The 21,099-nt window shown below is 57.9% G+C and overlaps 7 non-coding genes across 7 annotated transcripts; all 7 read right to left on the reverse strand.

Annotated features, from left to right (window-relative positions):
* Positions 1-2,207: 2,207 nt before the first annotated feature.
* LOC141575366 (small nucleolar RNA SNORD116) lies at positions 2,208-2,300 on the reverse strand. The gene has a single exon (XR_012502902.1). It is a non-coding gene; the product is annotated as a small nucleolar RNA SNORD116 (small nucleolar RNA).
* Positions 2,301-5,020: 2,720 nt separating this feature from the next.
* On the reverse strand, positions 5,021-5,113 carry LOC141575367 (small nucleolar RNA SNORD116). The gene has a single exon (XR_012502903.1). It is a non-coding gene; the product is annotated as a small nucleolar RNA SNORD116 (small nucleolar RNA).
* A 2,720-nt stretch (positions 5,114-7,833) lies between these two features.
* LOC141575368 (small nucleolar RNA SNORD116) lies at positions 7,834-7,926 on the reverse strand. Its single transcript, XR_012502904.1, has one exon. It is a non-coding gene; the product is annotated as a small nucleolar RNA SNORD116 (small nucleolar RNA).
* A 2,720-nt stretch (positions 7,927-10,646) lies between these two features.
* On the reverse strand, positions 10,647-10,739 carry LOC141575369 (small nucleolar RNA SNORD116). Its single transcript, XR_012502905.1, has one exon. It is a non-coding gene; the product is annotated as a small nucleolar RNA SNORD116 (small nucleolar RNA).
* Positions 10,740-13,459: 2,720 nt separating this feature from the next.
* LOC141575370 (small nucleolar RNA SNORD116) lies at positions 13,460-13,552 on the reverse strand. Its single transcript, XR_012502906.1, has one exon. It is a non-coding gene; the product is annotated as a small nucleolar RNA SNORD116 (small nucleolar RNA).
* A 2,712-nt stretch (positions 13,553-16,264) lies between these two features.
* On the reverse strand, positions 16,265-16,357 carry LOC141575371 (small nucleolar RNA SNORD116). The gene has a single exon (XR_012502907.1). It is a non-coding gene; the product is annotated as a small nucleolar RNA SNORD116 (small nucleolar RNA).
* Positions 16,358-19,069: 2,712 nt separating this feature from the next.
* Positions 19,070-19,162, reverse strand: LOC141575372 (small nucleolar RNA SNORD116). The gene has a single exon (XR_012502908.1). It is a non-coding gene; the product is annotated as a small nucleolar RNA SNORD116 (small nucleolar RNA).
* Between the last annotated feature and the right edge of the window lie 1,937 nt (positions 19,163-21,099).

Below are 21,099 nucleotides of genomic sequence, written 5' to 3' on the forward strand. Positions count from 1 at the left end.
CAGCCCACTAGGGGAGGGGACTTGGCATATGGGATTTTGATGGGTGTGTGTGTGTGAGTGTGTGCATGCCTCTGGCTGTGTGTGTGTGTGTGTGTGCGCGTGTGTGTGCGCCTCTGTGTGTGTGCGTCTGTATGTGTGCTTCTGTGTGCCTGCCGATGGGCGTGAGTGTGCGGCTGTATCTCGGTCTGGTTTCCTGTGTTTCCTCTTTGCCCCCCTAAAGATCACAGGGCCTGAAAATGCACGCTTTGCTCTCCGTTCCACAGAAGCCTGCCCATCCAGAAAAGGACCAGAGACCTCTGCTTCCAAAGTGGCCATGTCATCTTGGCCCTCTCGGGGCCGCTGCAATAGGCCAAGGATTCCTTCTCTCCGACAGCCATTCCTTCTGCTCAGAGCCAACCGCACCAACCTACAGCAATTTCCTGGCCCTGGATGGGATATTGACGAAGTCATCCTGTCGCCAAAGGCCTCCACAGGATAGGCGTACCTGGAGGCTCTACCCAGTGCCTATGGATGTCAACCCCAAAACCATGTACATGAAAGGTCACACCACCCTGATCCAGGCTCCAGGGCACAAGCAGTCTGTATACAAGTCACACCTCGGAGCTGCTCCAATCAAGAAGCCTGTGCCTGTGAGTTCTGCCCAAACGCCTCCACAGGGCGGGTGAGAACGCCCAGAGGAGAAGTGGTGGGGAGCCTCAATGAGCCAGGGCCGAACCCCACAGCAACCAGGACACTCGCGTGTCCAGCAGCTGCCGAGACCCACCTGGGGGGCAGTTTGGCGCCCCTGACCTTCGAAGGAAAGTTCAAACACTCGGCATCCCGGTCCAAACATTTGTGCGAACGGACCAAGGGCCAGTTACCCTGCAGGCATCTTCACTTAATCCGCGTACAGGCCAGACACCGAGCTTCAGCGGAGATGGTCAGGAAGGATGTCCACATGGGTGAAGCTACCCCCTCGATACTCAACCTTGGATCCCTTCTCCGCACAGTAACTCCACAAAGGGCCTCACAGAGATCCAATGGCCCGTTCATGAGGACCACAGAAAGTCCAATCACAGAAGACCTCTCCCGGGAAAGGAATCTTTGAACTGGGCGACATGAGGAGGTGGCTGTCCACAGCAGCCCATCCAGGACCTCAGCAAACATATGCCATGCCCACGCACTAGCAGGGCTAAAGGTCAGCACATGCCATGGGGAAGGGGACCCTCTGGGCCAGAAACGTGGCTCCCGCCTAAAGGAACACTTGAACATTGCACATTCATGGACCAAGAGGCCAAGGGGCTAAAGGCCATGTTTCTGTCAGTCATCTGGAGCCCGGCTGCCAGCGGATCTCTCCCAGGTTCCTGCAAGACACCTTTTGGGAGTCTCTTGGACGAGTCAGCAAGCCAAGACTTCAGGGGTCTGCTAGCACTGCCCATCCATATGGACCAGAAAAGCCTTCCTCCCTAGGCTTTTATGGACAGACCCTCTTCAAACAGACACATTCCTCAGACTTCCAGCACAGCAGGAGGAACAACAGGACGACAGCGTGGCTCAGGAAAACACACAAAACCACGCCAGAGTTAACCTCACCGGACCCTTCCCTTCCGGTCTCGGCCATCAGCTACCGCAGATGCTTGGAGGCAGCGCTGAGTCCTCAGCACGCCCCGTGCTTGTGCCCTGGCACCGACACGGCGGCAGTGGGTGCAGTAGGGAGCTGCAGGGCTAGCACCGCCACCCAGTCCCTCAGCCTGCTCCCGGCACTTCACCCACCGGGAAACGCCGCATAGCCACTGGGCACTCAGCAGTCCTCACCAAGACGAAGGAAGTCCAGATCACGCATGGCACACGCCTCCACTGCTGCTCCATGGGAACAAACACCCACACCTCTTCTCCTGGGCTCGGAGACACGACCTCGGGCCACACCCCAAACAGCATGCAGCTGCCTCAAACCAACTTATCCATGCCACCTGCTCACAGGGCCTTGGCCAATTTGGCACTCCCCCTTCGACCAGCAGCAGAGGACCTGGCCACTGTCACATCCCACAACGGCCACTCAAACAGCGACCTCCGATTCCAGCTGCCTCGACGAATGCTTGCACACGACCGACCCTCAGACGGGAGGCTGTCTAATGCTGGCGCCGTGGGGGGTGTTTGCAGCAGTGGGAACAAGGGCAAGCTGCCCCTCACGCCTAACTATGCCCTAGCCCCCGGGGGGGCAACGTGCTGGACCTCAGTTTCGATGAGAACGACGGTAGTGAGTTCTCACTCATTTTGTTCAGATTTCCAAGGAATGCATATGAGGGAGTCATCATCGATCCGAGCACGTGCTGGCATGCTGGAGAACTCAACGCGGCAGGCTGGGCGGCTCCACAGAGGAGCCGACGAGCTCGGAGACCTCCAGCAAGCTGAGCAAACCAGAGCCAGCAAGCCACTGAGAAACAGCCACCGTCCATCTTTCTTGCCCGACTTTCGGGCAGTCAGAGAAAACCCGAAAGGAGACGCCAGGACTTGGGGTGGGGGAGGGGAAGGCGTACCGTCATCCTGAGAGATCCCTGGGAAGGGTCAGCACCCTGGGGCCGACCCACTGCTTGGGGGACTTCCGGCCACCAGCAGTCACCAGAAAACGACAGGGACGTCTTGTCTTGGCTGACGGCAAGGCTGGCCTGGCCACTCCACCTGGCAAGGGGACAGAAATCACATGCACGCTTCAGAGGTGGACCCAGGTTCTCAGAGAGCAAGCTTCATGCCAATCAACCTTTATCTATGGGGAAGCCCGCAATCAATTACCCACCTTCCTCTTTCCTGGGACACCAATCAATGCGTGTCCCAGCCCACTAGGGGAGGGGACTTGGCATATGGGATTTTGATGGGTGTGTGTGTGTGAGTGTGTGCATGCCTCTGGCTGTGTGTGTGTGTGTGTGTGCGCGTGTGTGTGCGCCTCTGTGTGTGTGCGTCTGTATGTGTGCTTCTGTGTGCCTGCCGATGGGCGTGAGTGTGCGGCTGTATCTCGGTCTGGTTTCCTGTGTTTCCTCTTTGCCCCCCTAAAGATCACAGGGCCTGAAAATGCATGCTTTGCTCTCCGTTCCACAGAAGCCTGCCCATCCAGAAAAGGACCAGAGACCTCTGCTTCCAAAGTGGCCATGTCATCTTGGCCCTCTCGGGGCCGCTGCAATAGGCCAAGGATTCCTTCTCTCCGACAGCCATTCCTTCTGCTCAGAGCCAACCGCACCAACCTACAGCAATTTCCTGGCCCTGGATGGGATATTGACGAAGTCATTCTGTCGCCAAAGGCCTCCACAGGATAGGCGTACCTGGAGGCTCTACCCAGTGCCTATGGATGTCAACCCCAAAACCATGTACATGAAAGGTCACACCACCCTGATCCAGGCTCCAGGGCACAAGCAGTCTGTATACAAGTCACACCTCGGAGCTGCTCCAATCAAGAAGCCTGTGCCTGTGAGTTCTGCCCAAACGCCTCCACAGGGCGGGTGAGAACGCCCAGAGGAGAAGTGGTGGGGAGCCTCAATGAGCCAGGGCCGAACCCCACAGCAACCAGGACACTCGCGTGTCCAGCAGCTGCCGAGACCCACCTGGGGGGCAGTTTGGCGCCCCTGACCTTCGAAGGAAAGTTCAAACACTCGGCATCCCGGTCCAAACATTTGTGCGAACGGACCAAGGGCCAGTTACCCTGCAGGCATCTTCACTTAATCCGCGTACAGGCCAGACACCGAGCTTCAGTGGAGATGGTCAGGAAGGATGTCCACATGGGTGAAGCTACCCCCTCGATACTCAACCTTGGATCCCTTCTCCGCACAGTAACTCCACAAAGGGCCTCACAGAGATCCAATGGCCCGTTCATGAGGACCACAGAAAGTCCAATCACAGAAGACCTCTCCCGGGAAAGGAATCTTTGAACTGGGCGACATGAGGAGGTGGCTGTCCACAGCAGCCCATCCAGGACCTCAGCAAACATATGCCATGCCCACGCACTAGCAGGGCTAAAGGTCAGCACATGCCATGGGGAAGGGGACCCTCTGGGCCAGAAACGTGGCTCCCGCCTAAAGGAACACTTGAACATTGCACATTCATGGACCAAGAGGCCAAGGGGCTAAAGGCCATGTTTCTGTCAGTCATCTGGAGCCCGGCTGCCAGCGGATCTCTCCCAGGTTCCTGCAAGACACCTTTTGGGAGTCTCTTGGACGAGTCAGCAAGCCAAGGCTTCAGGGGTCTGCTAGCACTGCCCATCCATATGGACCAGAAAATCCTTCCTCCCTAGGCTTTTATGGACAGACCCTCTTCAAACAGACACATTCCTCAGACTTCCAGCACAGCAGGAGGAACAACAGGACGACAGCGTGGCTCAGGAAAACACACAAAACCACGCCAGAGTTAACCTCACCGGACCCTTCCCTTCCGGTCTCGGCCATCAGCTACCGCAGATGCTTGGAGGCAGCGCTGAGTCCTCAGCACGCCCCGTGCTTGTGCCCTGGCACCGACACGGCGGCAGTGGGTGCAGTAGGGAGCTGCAGGGCTAGCACCGCCACCCAGTCCCTCAGCCTGCTCCCGGCACTTCAGCCACCGGGAAACGCCGCATAGCCACTGGGCACTCAGCAGTCCTCACCAAGACGAAGGAAGTCCAGATCACGCATGGCACACGCCTCCACTGCTGCTCCATGGGAACAAACACCCACACCTCTTCTCCTGGGCTCGGAGACACACTCGACCTCGGGCCACACCCCAAACAGCATGCAGCTGCCTCAAACCAACTTATCCATGCCACCTGCTCACAGGGCCTTGGCCAATTTGGCACTCCCCCTTCGACCAGCAGCAGAGGACCTGGCCACTGTCACATCCCACAACGGCCACTCAAACAGCGACCTCCGATTCCAGCTGCCTCGACGAATGCTTGCACACGACCGACCCTCAGACGGGAGGCTGTCTAATGCTGGCGCCGTGGGGGGTGTTTGCAGCAGTGGGAACAAGGGCAAGCTGCCCCTCACGCCTAACTATGCCCTAGCCCCCGGGGGGGCAACGTGCTGGACCTCAGTTTCGATGAGAACGACGGTAGTGAGTTCTCACTCATTTTGTTCAGATTTCCAAGGAATGCATATGAGGGAGTCATCATCGATCCGAGCACGTGCTGGCATGCTGGAGAACTCAACGCGGCAGGCTGGGCGGCTCCACAGAGGAGCCGACGAGCTCGGAGACCTCCAGCAAGCTGAGCAAACCAGAGCCAGCAAGCCACTGAGAAACAGCCACCGTCCATCTTTCTTGCCCGACTTTCGGGCAGTCAGAGAAAACCCGAAAGGAGACGCCAGGACTTGGGGTGGGGGAGGGGAAGGCGTACCGTCATCCTGAGAGATCCCTGGGAAGGGTCAGCACCCTGGGGCCGACCCACTGCTTGGGGGACTTCCGGCCACCAGCAGTCACCAGAAAACGACAGGGACGTCTTGTCTTGGCTGACGGCAAGGCTGGCCTGGCCACTCCACCTGGCAAGGGGACAGAAATCACATGCACGCTTCAGAGGTGGACCCAGGTTCTCAGAGAGCAAGCTTCATGCCAATCAACCTTTATCTATGGGGAAGCCCGCAATCAATTACCCACCTTCCTCTTTCCTGGGACACCAATCAATGCGTGTCCCAGCCCACTAGGGGAGGGGACTTGGCATATGGGATTTTGATGGGTGTGTGTGTGTGAGTGTGTGCATGCCTCTGGCTGTGTGTGTGTGTGTGTGTGCGCGTGTGTGTGCGCCTCTGTGTGTGTGCGTCTGTATGTGTGCTTCTGTGTGCCTGCCGATGGGCGTGAGTGTGCGGCTGTATCTCGGTCTGGTTTCCTGTGTTTCCTCTTTGCCCCCCTAAAGATCACAGGGCCTGAAAATGCACGCTTTGCTCTCCGTTCCACAGAAGCCTGCCCATCCAGAAAAGGACCAGAGACCTCTGCTTCCAAAGTGGCCATGTCATCTTGGCCCTCTCGGGGCCGCTGCAATAGGCCAAGGATTCCTTCTCTCCGACAGCCATTCCTTCTGCTCAGAGCCAACCACACCAACCTACAGCAATTTCCTGGCCCTGGATGGGATATTGACGAAGTCATCCTGTCGCCAAAGGCCTCCACAGGATAGGCGTACCTGGAGGCTCTACCCAGTGCCTATGGATGTCAACCCCAAAACCATGTACATGAAAGGTCACACCACCCTGATCCAGGCTCCAGGGCACAAGCAGTCTGTATACAAGTCACACCTCGGAGCTGCTCCAATCAAGAAGCCTGTGCCTGTGAGTTCTGCCCAAACGCCTCCACAGGGCGGGTGAGAACGCCCAGAGGAGAAGTGGTGGGGAGCCTCAATGAGCCAGGGCCGAACCCCACAGCAACCAGGACACTCGCGTGTCCAGCAGCTGCCGAGACCCACCTGGGGGGCAGTTTGGCGCCCCTGACCTTCGAAGGAAAGTTCAAACACTCGGCATCCCGGTCCAAACATTTGTGCGAACGGACCAAGGGCCAGTTACCCTGCAGGCATCTTCACTTAATCCGCGTACAGGCCAGACACCGAGCTTCAGCGGAGATGGTCAGGAAGGATGTCCACATGGGTGAAGCTACCCCCTCGATACTCAACCTTGGATCCCTTCTCCGCACAGTAACTCCACAAAGGGCCTCACAGAGATCCAATGGCCCGTTCATGAGGACCACAGAAAGTCCAATCACAGAAGACCTCTCCCGGGAAAGGAATCTTTGAACTGGGCGACATGAGGAGGTGGCTGTCCACAGCAGCCCATCCAGGACCTCAGCAAACATATGCCATGCCCACGCACTAGCAGGGCTAAAGGTCAGCACATGCCATGGGGAAGGGGACCCTCTGGGCCAGAAACGTGGCTCCCGCCTAAAGGAACACTTGAACATTGCACATTCATGGACCAAGAGGCCAAGGGGCTAAAGGCCATGTTTCTGTCAGTCATCTGGAGCCCGGCTGCCAGCGGATCTCTCCCAGGTTCCTGCAAGACACCTTTTGGGAGTCTCTTGGACGAGTCAGCAAGCCAAGACTTCAGGGGTCTGCTAGCACTGCCCATCCATATGGACCAGAAAAGCCTTCCTCCCTAGGCTTTTATGGACAGACCCTCTTCAAACAGACACATTCCTCAGACTTCCAGCACAGCAGGAGGAACAACAGGACGACAGCGTGGCTCAGGAAAACACACAAAACCACGCCAGAGTTAACCTCACCGGACCCTTCCCTTCCGGTCTCGGCCATCAGCTACCGCAGATGCTTGGAGGCAGCGCTGAGTCCTCAGCACGCCCCGTGCTTGTGCCCTGGCACCGACACGGCGGCAGTGGGTGCAGTAGGGAGCTGCAGGGCTAGCACCGCCACCCAGTCCCTCAGCCTGCTCCCGGCACTTCAGCCACCGGGAAACGCCGCATAGCCACTGGGCACTCAGCAGTCCTCACCAAGACGAAGGAAGTCCAGATCACGCATGGCACACGCCTCCACTGCTGCTCCATGGGAACAAACACCCACACCTCTTCTCCTGGGCTCGGAGACACACTCGACCTCGGGCCACACCCCAAACAGCATGCAGCTGCCTCAAACCAACTTATCCATGCCACCTGCTCACAGGGCCTTGGCCAATTTGGCACTCCCCCTTCGACCAGCAGCAGAGGACCTGGCCACTGTCACATCCCACAACGGCCACTCAAACAGCGACCTCCGATTCCAGCTGCCTCGACGAATGCTTGCACACGACCGACCCTCAGACGGGAGGCTGTCTAATGCTGGCGCCGTGGGGGGTGTTTGCAGCAGTGGGAACAAGGGCAAGCTGCCCCTCACGCCTAACTATGCCCTAGCCCCCGGGGGGGCAACGTGCTGGACCTCAGTTTCGATGAGAACGACGGTAGTGAGTTCTCACTCATTTTGTTCAGATTTCCAAGGAATGCATATGAGGGAGTCATCATCGATCCGAGCACGTGCTGGCATGCTGGAGAACTCAACGCGGCAGGCTGGGCGGCTCCACAGAGGAGCCGACGAGCTCGGAGACCTCCAGCAAGCTGAGCAAACCAGAGCCAGCAAGCCACTGAGAAACAGCCACCGTCCATCTTTCTTGCCCGACTTTCGGGCAGTCAGAGAAAACCCGAAAGGAGACGCCAGGACTTGGGGTGGGGGAGGGGAAGGCGTACCGTCATCCTGAGAGATCCCTGGGAAGGGTCAGCACCCTGGGGCCGACCCACTGCTTGGGGGACTTCCGGCCACCAGCAGTCACCAGAAAACGACAGGGACGTCTTGTCTTGGCTGACGGCAAGGCTGGCCTGGCCACTCCACCTGGCAAGGGGACAGAAATCACATGCACGCTTCAGAGGTGGACCCAGGTTCTCAGAGAGCAAGCTTCATGCCAATCAACCTTTATCTATGGGGAAGCCCGCAATCAATTACCCACCTTCCTCTTTCCTGGGACACCAATCAATGCGTGTCCCAGCCCACTAGGGGAGGGGACTTGGCATATGGGATTTTGATGGGTGTGTGTGTGTGAGTGTGTGCATGCCTCTGGCTGTGTGTGTGTGTGTGTGTGCGCGTGTGTGTGCGCCTCTGTGTGTGTGCGTCTGTATGTGTGCTTCTGTGTGCCTGCCGATGGGCGTGAGTGTGCGGCTGTATCTCGGTCTGGTTTCCTGTGTTTCCTCTTTGCCCCCCTAAAGATCACAGGGCCTGAAAATGCACGCTTTGCTCTCCGTTCCACAGAAGCCTGCCCATCCAGAAAAGGACCAGAGACCTCTGCTTCCAAAGTGGCCATGTCATCTTGGCCCTCTCGGGGCCGCTGCAATAGGCCAAGGATTCCTTCTCTCCGACAGCCATTCCTTCTGCTCAGAGCCAACCGCACCAACCTACAGCAATTTCCTGGCCCTGGATGGGATATTGACGAAGTCATCCTGTCGCCAAAGGCCTCCACAGGATAGGCGTACCTGGAGGCTCTACCCAGTGCCTATGGATGTCAACCCCAAAACCATGTACATGAAAGGTCACACCACCCTGATCCAGGCTCCAGGGCACAAGCAGTCTGTATACAAGTCACACCTCGGAGCTGCTCCAATCAAGAAGCCTGTGCCTGTGAGTTCTGCCCAAACGCCTCCACAGGGCGGGTGAGAACGCCCAGAGGAGAAGTGGTGGGGAGCCTCAATGAGCCAGGGCCGAACCCCACAGCAACCAGGACACTCGCGTGTCCAGCAGCTGCCGAGACCCACCTGGGGGGCAGTTTGGCGCCCCTGACCTTCGAAGGAAAGTTCAAACACTCGGCATCCCGGTCCAAACATTTGTGCGAACGGACCAAGGGCCAGTTACCCTGCAGGCATCTTCACTTAATCCGCGTACAGGCCAGACACCGAGCTTCAGCGGAGATGGTCAGGAAGGATGTCCACATGGGTGAAGCTACCCCCTCGATACTCAACCTTGGATCCCTTCTCCGCACAGTAACTCCACAAAGGGCCTCACAGAGATCCAATGGCCCGTTCATGAGGACCACAGAAAGTCCAATCACAGAAGACCTCTCCCGGGAAAGGAATCTTTGAACTGGGTGACATGAGGAGGTGGCTGTCCACAGCAGCCCATCCAGGACCTCAGCAAACATATGCCATGCCCACGCACTAGCAGGGCTAAAGGTCAGCACATGCCATGGGGAAGGGGACCCTCTGGGCCAGAAACGTGGCTCCCGCCTAAAGGAACACTTGAACATTGCACATTCATGGACCAAGAGGCCAAGGGGCTAAAGGCCATGTTTCTGTCAGTCATCTGGAGCCCGGCTGCCAGCGGATCTCTCCCAGGTTCCTGCAAGACACCTTTTGGGAGTCTCTTGGACGAGTCAGCAAGCCAAGGCTTCAGGGGTCTGCTAGCACTGCCCATCCATATGGACCAGAAAAGCCTTCCTCCCTAGGCTTTTATGGACAGACCCTCTTCAAACAGACACATTCCTCAGACTTCCAGCACAGCAGGAGGAACAACAGGACGACAGCGTGGCTCAGGAAAACACACAAAACCACGCCAGAGTTAACCTCACCGGACCCTTCCCTTCCGGTCTCGGCCATCAGCTACCGCAGATGCTTGGAGGCAGCGCTGAGTCCTCAGCACGCCCCGTGCTTGTGCCCTGGCACCGACACGGCGGCAGTGGGTGCAGTAGGGAGCTGCAGGGCTAGCACCGCCACCCAGTCCCTCAGCCTGCTCCCGGCACTTCAGCCACCGGGAAACGCCGCATAGCCACTGGGCACTCAGCAGTCCTCACCAAGACGAAGGAAGTCCAGATCACGCATGGCACACGCCTCCACTGCTGCTCCATGGGAACAAACACCCACACCTCTTCTCCTGGGCTCGGAGACACACTCGACCTCGGGCCACACCCCAAACAGCATGCAGCTGCCTCAAACCAACTTATCCATGCCACCTGCTCACAGGGCCTTGGCCAATTTGGCACTCCCCCTTCGACCAGCAGCAGAGGACCTGGCCACTGTCACATCCCACAACGGCCACTCAAACAGCGACCTCCGATTCCAGCTGCCTCGACGAATGCTTGCACACGACCGACCCTCAGACGGGAGGCTGTCTAATGCTGGCGCCGTGGGGGGTGTTTGCAGCAGTGGGAACAAGGGCAAGCTGCCCCTCACGCCTAACTATGCCCTAGCCCCCGGGGGGGCAACGTGCTGGACCTCAGTTTCGATGAGAACGACGGTAGTGAGTTCTCACTCATTTTGTTCAGATTTCCAAGGAATGCATATGAGGGAGTCATCATCGATCCGAGCACGTGCTGGCATGCTGGAGAACTCAACGCGGCAGGCTGGGCGGCTCCACAGAGGAGCCGACGAGCTCGGAGACCTCCAGCAAGCTGAGCAAACCAGAGCCAGCAAGCCACTGAGAAACAGCCACCGTCCATCTTTCTTGCCCGACTTTCGGGCAGTCAGAGAAAACCCGAAAGGAGACGCCAGGACTTGGGGTGGGGGAGGGGAAGGCGTACCGTCATCCTGAGAGATCCCTGGGAAGGGTCAGCACCCTGGGGCCGACCCACTGCTTGGGGGACTTCCGGCCACCAGCAGTCACCAGAAAACGACAGGGACGTCTTGTCTTGGCTGACGGCAAGGCTGGCCTGGCCACTCCACCTGGCAAGGGGACAGAAATCACATGCACGCTTCAGAGGTGGACCCAGGTTCTCAGAGAGCAAGCTTCATGCCAATCAACCTTTATCTATGGGGAAGCCCGCAATCAATTACCCACCTTCCTCTTTCCTGGGACACCAATCAATGCGTGTCCCAGCCCACTAGGGGAGGGGACTTGGCATATGGGATTTTGATGGGTGTGTGTGTGTGAGTGTGTGCATGCCTCTGGCTGTGTGTGTGTGTGTGTGTGCGCGTGTGTGTGCGCCTCTGTGTGTGTGCGTCTGTATGTGTGCTTCTGTGTGCCTGCCGATGGGCGTGAGTGTGCGGCTGTATCTCGGTCTGGTTTCCTGTGTTTCCTCTTTGCCCCCCTAAAGATCACAGGGCCTGAAAATGCACGCTTTGCTCTCCGTTCCACAGAAGCCTGCCCATCCAGAAAAGGACCAGAGACCTCTGCTTCCAAAGTGGCCATGTCATCTTGGCCCTCTCGGGGCCGCTGCAATAGGCCAAGGATTCCTTCTCTCCGACAGCCATTCCTTCTGCTCAGAGCCAACCGCACCAACCTACAGCAATTTCCTGGCCCTGGATGGGATATTGACGAAGTCATCCTGTCGCCAAAGGCCTCCACAGGATAGGCGTACCTGGAGGCTCTACCCAGTGCCTATGGATGTCAACCCCAAAACCATGTACATGAAAGGTCACACCACCCTGATCCAGGCTCCAGGGCACAAGCAGTCTGTATACAAGTCACACCTCGGAGCTGCTCCAATCAAGAAGCCTGTGCCTGTGAGTTCTGCCCAAACGCCTCCACAGGGCGGGTGAGAACGCCCAGAGGAGAAGTGGTGGGGAGCCTCAATGAGCCAGGGCCGAACCCCACAGCAACCAGGACACTCGCGTGTCCAGCAGCTGCCGAGACCCACCTGGGGGGCAGTTTGGCGCCCCTGACCTTCGAAGGAAAGTTCAAACACTCGGCATCCCGGTCCAAACATTTGTGCGAACGGACCAAGGGCCAGTTACCCTGCAGGCATCTTCACTTAATCCGCGTACAGGCCAGACACCGAGCTTCAGCGGAGATGGTCAGGAAGGATGTCCACATGGGTGAAGCTACCCCCTCGATACTCAACCTTGGATCCCTTCTCCGCACAGTAACTCCACAAAGGGCCTCACAGAGATCCAATGGCCCGTTCGTGAGGACCACAGAAAGTCCAATCACAGAAGACCTCTCCCGGGAAAGGAATCTTTGAACTGGGCGACATGAGGAGGTGGCTGTCCACAGCAGCCCATCCAGGACCTCAGCAAACATATGCCATGCCCACGCACTAGCAGGGCTAAAGGTCAGCACATGCCATGGGGAAGGGGACCCTCTGGGCCAGAAACGTGGCTCCCGCCTAAAGGAACACTTGAACATTGCACATTCATGGACCAAGAGGCCAAGGGGCTAAAGGCCATGTTTCTGTCAGTCATCTGGAGCCCGGCTGCCAGCGGATCTCTCCCAGGTTCCTGCAAGACACCTTTTGGGAGTCTCTTGGACGAGTCAGCAAGCCAAGACTTCAGGGGTCTGCTAGCACTGCCCATCCATATGGACCAGAAAAGCCTTCCTCCCTAGGCTTTTATGGACAGACCCTCTTCAAACAGACACATTCCTCAGACTTCCAGCACAGCAGGAGGAACAACAGGACGACAGCGTGGCTCAGGAAAACACACAAAACCACGCCAGAGTTAACCTCACCGGACCCTTCCCTTCCGGTCTCGGCCATCAGCTACCGCAGATGCTTGGAGGCAGCGCTGAGTCCTCAGCACGCCCCGTGCTTGTGCCCTGGCACCGACACGGCGGCAGTGGGTGCAGTAGGGAGCTGCAGGGCTAGCACCGCCACCCAGTCCCTCAGCCTGCTCCCGGCACTTCAGCCACCGGGAAACGCCGCATAGCCACTGGGCACTCAGCAGTCCTCACCAAGACGAAGGAAGTCCAGATCACGCATGGCACACGCCTCCACTGCTGCTCCATGGGAACAAACACCCACACCTCTTCTCCTGGGCTCGGAGACACACTCGACCTCGGGCCACACCCCAAACAGCATGCAGCTGCCTCAAACCAACTTATCCATGCCACCTGCTCACAGGGCCTTGGCCAATTTGGCACTCCCCCTTCGACCAGCAGCAGAGGACCTGGCCACTGTCACATCCCACAACGGCCACTCAAACAGCGACCTCCGATTCCAGCTGCCTCGACGAATGCTTGCACACGACCGACCCTCAGACGGGAGGCTGTCTAATGCTGGCGCCGTGGGGGGTGTTTGCAGCAGTGGGAACAAGGGCAAGCTGCCCCTCACGCCTAACTATGCCCTAGCCCCCGGGGGGGCAACGTGCTGGACCTCAGTTTCGATGAGAACGACGGTAGTGAGTTCTCACTCATTTTGTTCAGATTTCCAAGGAATGCATATGAGGGAGTCATCATCGATCCGAGCACGTGCTGGCATGCTGGAGAACTCAACGCGGCAGGCTGGGCGGCTCCACAGAGGAGCCGACGAGCTCGGAGACCTCCAGCAAGCTGAGCAAACCAGAGCCAGCAAGCCACTGAGAAACAGCCACCGTCCATCTTTCTTGCCCGACTTTCGGGCAGTCAGAGAAAACCCGAAAGGAGACGCCAGGACTTGGGGTGGGGGAGGGGAAGGCGTACCGTCATCCTGAGAGATCCCTGGGAAGGGTCAGCACCCTGGGGCCGACCCACTGCTTGGGGGACTTCCGGCCACCAGCAGTCACCAGAAAACGACAGGGACGTCTTGTCTTGGCTGACGGCAAGGCTGGCCTGGCCACTCCACCTGGCAAGGGGACAGAAATCACATGCACGCTTCAGAGGTGGACCCAGGTTCTCAGAGAGCAAGCTTCATGCCAATCAACCTTTATCTATGGGGAAGCCCGCAATCAATTACCCACCTTCCTCTTTCCTGGGACACCAATCAATGCGTGTCCCAGCCCACTAGGGGAGGGGACTTGGCATATGGGATTTTGATGGGTGTGTGTGTGTGAGTGTGTGCATGCCTCTGGCTGTGTGTGTGTGTGTGTGTGTGCGTGCCTCTGTGTGTGTGCGTCTGTATGTGTGCTTCTGTGTGCCTGCCGATGGGCGTGAGTGTGCGGCTGTATCTCGGTCTGGTTTCCTGTGTTTCCTCTTTGCCCCCCTAAAGATCACAGGGCCTGAAAATGCACGCTTTGCTCTCCGTTCCACAGAAGCCTGCCCATCCAGAAAAGGACCAGAGACCTCTGCTTCCAAAGTGGCCATGTCATCTTGGCCCTCTCGGGGCCGCTGCAATAGGCCAAGGATTCCTTCTCTCCGACAGCCATTCCTTCTGCTCAGAGCCAACCGCACCAACCTACAGCAATTTCCTGGCCCTGGATGGGATATTGACGAAGTCATTCTGTCGCCAAAGGCCTCCACAGGATAGGCGTACCTGGAGGCTCTACCCAGTGCCTATGGATGTCAACCCCAAAACCATGTACATGAAAGGTCACACCACCCTGATCCAGGCTCCAGGGCACAAGCAGTCTGTATACAAGTCACACCTCGGAGCTGCTCCAATCAAGAAGCCTGTGCCTGTGAGTTCTGCCCAAACGCCTCCACAGGGCGGGTGAGAACGCCCAGAGGAGAAGTGGTGGGGAGCCTCAATGAGCCAGGGCCGAACCCCACAGCAACCAGGACACTCGCGTGTCCAGCAGCTGCCGAGACCCACCTGGGGGGCAGTTTGGCGCCCCTGACCTTCGAAGGAAAGTTCAAACACTCGGCATCCCGGTCCAAACATTTGTGCGAACGGACCAAGGGCCAGTTACCCTGCAGGCATCTTCACTTAATCCGCGTACAGGCCAGACACCGAGCTTCAGCGGAGATGGTCAGGAAGGATGTCCACATGGGTGAAGCTACCCCCTCGATACTCAACCTTGGATCCCTTCTCCGCACAGTAACTCCACAAAGGGCCTCACAGAGATCCAATGGCCCGTTCATGAGGACCACAGAAAGTCCAATCACAGAAGACCTCTCCCGGGAAAGGAATCTTTGAACTGGGCGACATGAGGAGGTGGCTGTCCACAGCAGCCCATCCAGGACCTCAGCAAACATATGCCATGCCCACGCACTAGCAGGGCTAAAGGTCAGCACATGCCATGGGGAAGGGGACCCTCTGGGCCAGAAACGTGGCTCCCGCCTAAAGGAACACTTGAACATTGCACATTCATGGACCAAGAGGCCAAGGGGCTAAAGGCCATGTTTCTGTCAGTCATCTGGAGCCCGGCTGCCAGCGGATCTCTCCCAGGTTCCTGCAAGACACCTTTTGGGAGTCTCTTGGACGAGTCAGCAAGCCAAGGCTTCAGGGGTCTGCTAGCACTGCCCATCCATATGGACCAGAAAAGCCTTCCTCCCTAGGCTTTTATGGACAGACCCTCTTCAAACAGACACATTCCTCAGACTTCCAGCACAGCAGGAGGAACAACAGGACGACAGCGTGGCTCAGGAAAACACACAAAACCACGCCAGAGTTAACCTCACCGGACCCTTCCCTTCCGGTCTCGGCCATCAGCTACCGCAGATGCTTGGAGGCAGCGCTGAGTCCTCAGCACGCCCCGTGCTTGTGCCCTGGCACCGACACGGTGGCAGTGGGTGCAGTAGGGAGCTGCAGGGCTAGCACCGCCACCCAGTCCCTCAGCCTGCTCCCGGCACTTCAGCCACCGGGAAACGCCGCATAGCCACTGGGCACTCAGCAGTCCTCACCAAGACGAAGGAAGTCCAGATCACGCATGGCACACGCCTCCACTGCTGCTCCATGGGAACAAACACCCACACCTCTTCTCCTGGGCTCGGAGACACACTCGACCTCGGGCCACACCCCAAACAGCATGCAGCTGCCTCAAACCAACTTATCCATGCCACCTGCTCACAGGGCCTTGGCCAATTTGGCACTCCCCCTTCGACCAGCAGCAGAGGACCTGGCCACTGTCACATCCCACAACGGCCACTCAAACAGCGACCTCCGATTCCAGCTGCCTCGACGAATGCTTGCACACGACCGACCCTCAGACGGGAGGCTGTCTAATGCTGGCGCCGTGGGGGGTGTTTGCAGCAGTGGGAACAAGGGCAAGCTGCCCCTCACGCCTAACTATGCCCTAGCCCCCGGGGGGGCAACGTGCTGGACCTCAGTTTCGATGAGAACGACGGTAGTGAGTTCTCACTCATTTTGTTCAGATTTCCAAGGAATGCATATGAGGGAGTCATCATCGATCCGAGCACGTGCTGGCATGCTGGAGAACTCAACGCGGCAGGCTGGGCGGCTCCACAGAGGAGCCGACGAGCTCGGAGACCTCCAGCAAGCTGAGCAAACCAGAGCCAGCAAGCCACTGAGAAACAGCCACCGTCCATCTTTCTTGCCCGACTTTCGGGCAGTCAGAGAAAACCCGAAAGGAGACGCCAGGACTTGGGGTGGGGGAGGGGAAGGCGTACCGTCATCCTGAGAGATCCCTGGGAAGGGTCAGCACCCTGGGGCCGACCCACTGCTTGGGGGACTTCCGGCCACCAGCAGTCACCAGAAAACGACAGGGACGTCTTGTCTTGGCTGACGGCAAGGCTGGCCTGGCCACTCCACCTGGCAAGGGGACAGAAATCACATGCACGCTTCAGAGGTGGACCCAGGTTCTCAGAGAGCAAGCTTCATGCCAATCAACCTTTATCTATGGGGAAGCCCGCAATCAATTACCCACCTTCCTCTTTCCTGGGACACCAATCAATGCGTGTCCCAGCCCACTAGGGGAGGGGACTTGGCATATGGGATTTTGATGGGTGTGTGTGTGTGAGTGTGTGCATGCCTCTGGCTGTGTGTGTGTGTGTGTGTGTGCGTGCCTCTGTGTGTGTGCGTCTGTATGTGTGCTTCTGTGTGCCTGCCGATGGGCGTGAGTGTGCGGCTGTATCTCGGTCTGGTTTCCTGTGTTTCCTCTTTGCCCCCCTAAAGATCACAGGGCCTGAAAATGCACGCTTTGCTCTCCGTTCCACAGAAGCCTGCCCATCCAGAAAAGGACCAGAGACCTCTGCTTCCAAAGTGGCCATGTCATCTTGGCCCTCTCGGGGCCGCTGCAATAGGCCAAGGATTCCTTCTCTCCGACAGCCATTCCTTCTGCTCAGAGCCAACCGCACCAACCTACAGCAATTTCCTGGCCCTGGATGGGATATTGACGAAGTCATTCTGTCGCCAAAGGCCTCCACAGGATAGGCGTACCTGGAGGCTCTACCCAGTGCCTATGGATGTCAACCCCAAAACCATGTACATGAAAGGTCACACCACCCTGATCCAGGCTCCAGGGCACAAGCAGTCTGTATACAAGTCACACCTCGGAGCTGCTCCAATCAAGAAGCCTGTGCCTGTGAGTTCTGCCCAAACGCCTCCACAGGGCGGGTGAGAACGCCCAGAGGAGAAGTGGTGGGGAGCCTCAATGAGCCAGGGCCGAACCCCACAGCAACCAGGACACTCGCGTGTCCAGCAGCTGCCGAGACCCACCTGGGGGGCAGTTTGGCGCCCCTGACCTTCGAAGGAAAGTTCAAACACTCGGCATCCCGGTCCAAACATTTGTGCGAACGGACCAAGGGCCAGTTACCCTGCAGGCATCTTCACTTAATCCGCGTACAGGCCAGACACCGAGCTTCAGCGGAGATGGTCAGGAAGGATGTCCACATGGGTGAAGCTACCCCCTCGATACTCAACCTTGGATCCCTTCTCCGCACAGTAACTCCACAAAGGGCCTCACAGAGATCCAATGGCCCGTTCATGAGGACCACAGAAAGTCCAATCACAGAAGACCTCTCCCGGGAAAGGAATCTTTGAACTGGGCGACATGAGGAGGTGGCTGTCCACAGCAGCCCATCCAGGACCTCAGCAAACATATGCCATGCCCACGCACTAGCAGGGCTAAAGGTCAGCACATGCCATGGGGAAGGGGACCCTCTGGGCCAGAAACGTGGCTCCCGCCTAAAGGAACACTTGAACATTGCACATTCATGGACCAAGAGGCCAAGGGGCTAAAGGCCATGTTTCTGTCAGTCATCTGGAGCCCGGCTGCCAGCGGATCTCTCCCAGGTTCCTGCAAGACACCTTTTGGGAGTCTCTTGGATGAGTCAGCAAGCCAAGGCTTCAGGGGTCTGCTAGCACTGCCCATCCATATGGACCAGAAAAGCCTTCCTCCCTAGGCTTTTATGGACAGACCCTCTTCAAACAGACACATTCCTCAGACTTCCAGCACAGCAGGAGGAACAACAGGACGACAGCGTGGCTCAGGAAAACACACAAAACCACGCCAGAGTTAACCTCACCGGACCCTTCCCTTCCGGTCTCGGCCATCAGCTACCGCAGATGCTTGGAGGCAGCGCTGAGTCCTCAGCACGCCCCGTGCTTGTGCCCTGGCACCGACACGGCGGCAGTGGGTGCAGTAGGGAGCTGCAGGGCTAGCACCGCCACCCAGTCCCTCAGCCTGCTCCCGGCACTTCACCCGCCGGGAAACGCCGCATAGCCACTGGGCACTCAGCAGTCCTCACCAAGACGAAGGAAGTCCAGATCACGCATGGCACACGCCTCCACTGCTGCTCCATGGGAACAAACACCCACACCTCTTCTCCTGGGCTCGGAGACACACTCGACCTCGGGCCACACCCCAAACAGCATGCAGCTGCCTCAAACCAACTTATCCATGCCACCTGCTCACAGGGCCTTGGCCAATTTGGCACTCCCCCTTCGACCAGCAGCAGAGGACCTGGCCACTGTCACATCCCACAACGGCCACTCAAACAGCGACCTCCGATTCCAGCTGCCTCGACGAATGCTTGCACACGACCGACCCTCAGACGGGAGGCTGTCTAATGCTGGCGCCGTGGGGGGTGTTTGCAGCAGTGGGAACAAGGGCAAGCTGCCCCTCACGCCTAACTATGCCCTAGCCCCCGGGGGGGCAACGTGCTGGACCTCAGTTTCGATGAGAACGACGGTAGTGAGTTCTCACTCATTTTGTTCAGATTTCCAAGGAATGCATATGAGGGAGTCATCATCGATCCGAGCACGTGCTGGCATGCTGGAGAACTCAACGCGGCAGGCTGGGCGGCTCCACAGAGGAGCCGACGAGCTCGGAGACCTCCAGCAAGCTGAGCAAACCAGAGCCAGCAAGCCACTGAGAAACAGCCACCGTCCATCTTTCTTGCCCGACTTTCGGGCAGTCAGAGAAAACCCGAAAGGAGACGCCAGGACTTGGGGTGGGGGAGGGGAAGGCGTACCGTCATCCTGAGAGATCCCTGGGAAGGGTCAGCACCCTGGGGCCGACCCACTGCTTGGGGGACTTCCGGCCACCAGCAGTCACCAGAAAACGACAGGGACGTCTTGTCTTGGCTGACGGCAAGGCTGGCCTGGCCACTCCACCTGGCAAGGGGACAGAAATCACATGCACGCTTCAGAGGTGGACCCAGGTTCTCAGAGAGCAAGCTTCATGCCAATCAACCTTTATCTATGGGGAAGCCCGCAATCAATTACCCACCTTCCTCTTTCCTGGGACACCAATCAATGCGTGTCCCAGCCCACTAGGGGAGGGGACTTGGCATATGGGATTTTGATGGGTGTGTGTGTGTGAGTGTGTGCATGCCTCTGGCTGTGTGTGTGTGTGTGTGTGTGCGTGCCTCTGTGTGTGTGCGTCTGTATGTGTGCTTCTGTGTGCCTGCCGATGGGCGTGAGTGTGCGGCTGTATCTCGGTCTGGTTTCCTGTGTTTCCTCTTTGCCCCCCTAAAGATCACAGGGCCTGAAAATGCACGCTTTGCTCTCCGTTCCACAGAAGCCTGCCCATCCAGAAAAGGACCAGAGACCTCTGCTTCCAAAGTGGCCATGTCATCTTGGCCCTCTCGGGGCCGCTGCAATAGGCCAAGGATTCCTTCTCTCCGACAGCCATTCCTTCTGCTCAGAGCCAACCGCACCAACCTACAGCAATTTCCTGGCCCTGGATGGGATATTGACGAAGTCATTCTGTCGCCAAAGGCCTCCACAGGATAGGCGTACCTGGAGGCTCTACCCAGTGCCTATGGATGTCAACCCCAAAACCATGTACATGAAAGGTCACACCACCCTGATCCAGGCTCCAGGGCACAAGCAGTCTGTATACAAGTCACACCTCGGAGCTGCTCCAATCAAGAAGCCTGTGCCTGTGAGTTCTGCCCAAACGCCTCCACAGGGCGGGTGAGAACGCCCAGAGGAGAAGTGGTGGGGAGCCTCAATGAGCCAGGGCCGAACCCCACAGCAACCAGGACACTCGCGTGTCCAGCAGCTGCCGAGACCCACCTGGGGGGCAGTTTGGCGCCCCTGACCTTCGAAGGAAAGTTCAAACACTCGGCATCCCGGTCCAAACATTTGTGCGAACGGACCAAGGGCCAGTTACCCTGCAGGCATCTTCACTTAATCCGCGTACAGGCCAGACACCGAGCTTCAGCGGAGATGGTCAGGAAGGATGTCCACATGGGTGAAGCTACCCCCTCGATACTCAACCTTGGATCCCTTCTCCGCACAGTAACTCCACAAAGGGCCTCACAGAGATCCAATGGCCCGTTCATGAGGACCACAGAAAGTCCAATCACAGAAGACCTCTCCCGGGAAAGGAATCTTTGAACTGGGCGACATGAGGAGGTGGCTGTCCACAGCAGCCCATCCAGGACCTCAGCAAACATATGCCATGCCCACGCACTAGCAGGGCTAAAGGTCAGCACATGCCATGGGGAAGGGGACCCTCTGGGCCAGAAACGTGGCTCCCGCCTAAAGGAACACTTGAACATTGCACATTCATGGACCAAGAGGCCAAGGGGCTAAAGGCCATGTTTCTGTCAGTCATCTGGAGCCCGGCTGCCAGCGGATCTCTCCCAGGTTCCTGCAAGACACCTTTTGGGAGTCTCTTGGATGAGTCAGCAAGCCAAGGCTTCAGGGGTCTGCTAGCACTGCCCATCCATATGGACCAGAAAAG

This window comes from Camelus bactrianus, chromosome 27, assembly GCF_048773025.1.
Source record: "Camelus bactrianus isolate YW-2024 breed Bactrian camel chromosome 27, ASM4877302v1, whole genome shotgun sequence".
NCBI lineage: Eukaryota > Metazoa > Chordata > Mammalia > Artiodactyla > Camelidae > Camelus > Camelus bactrianus.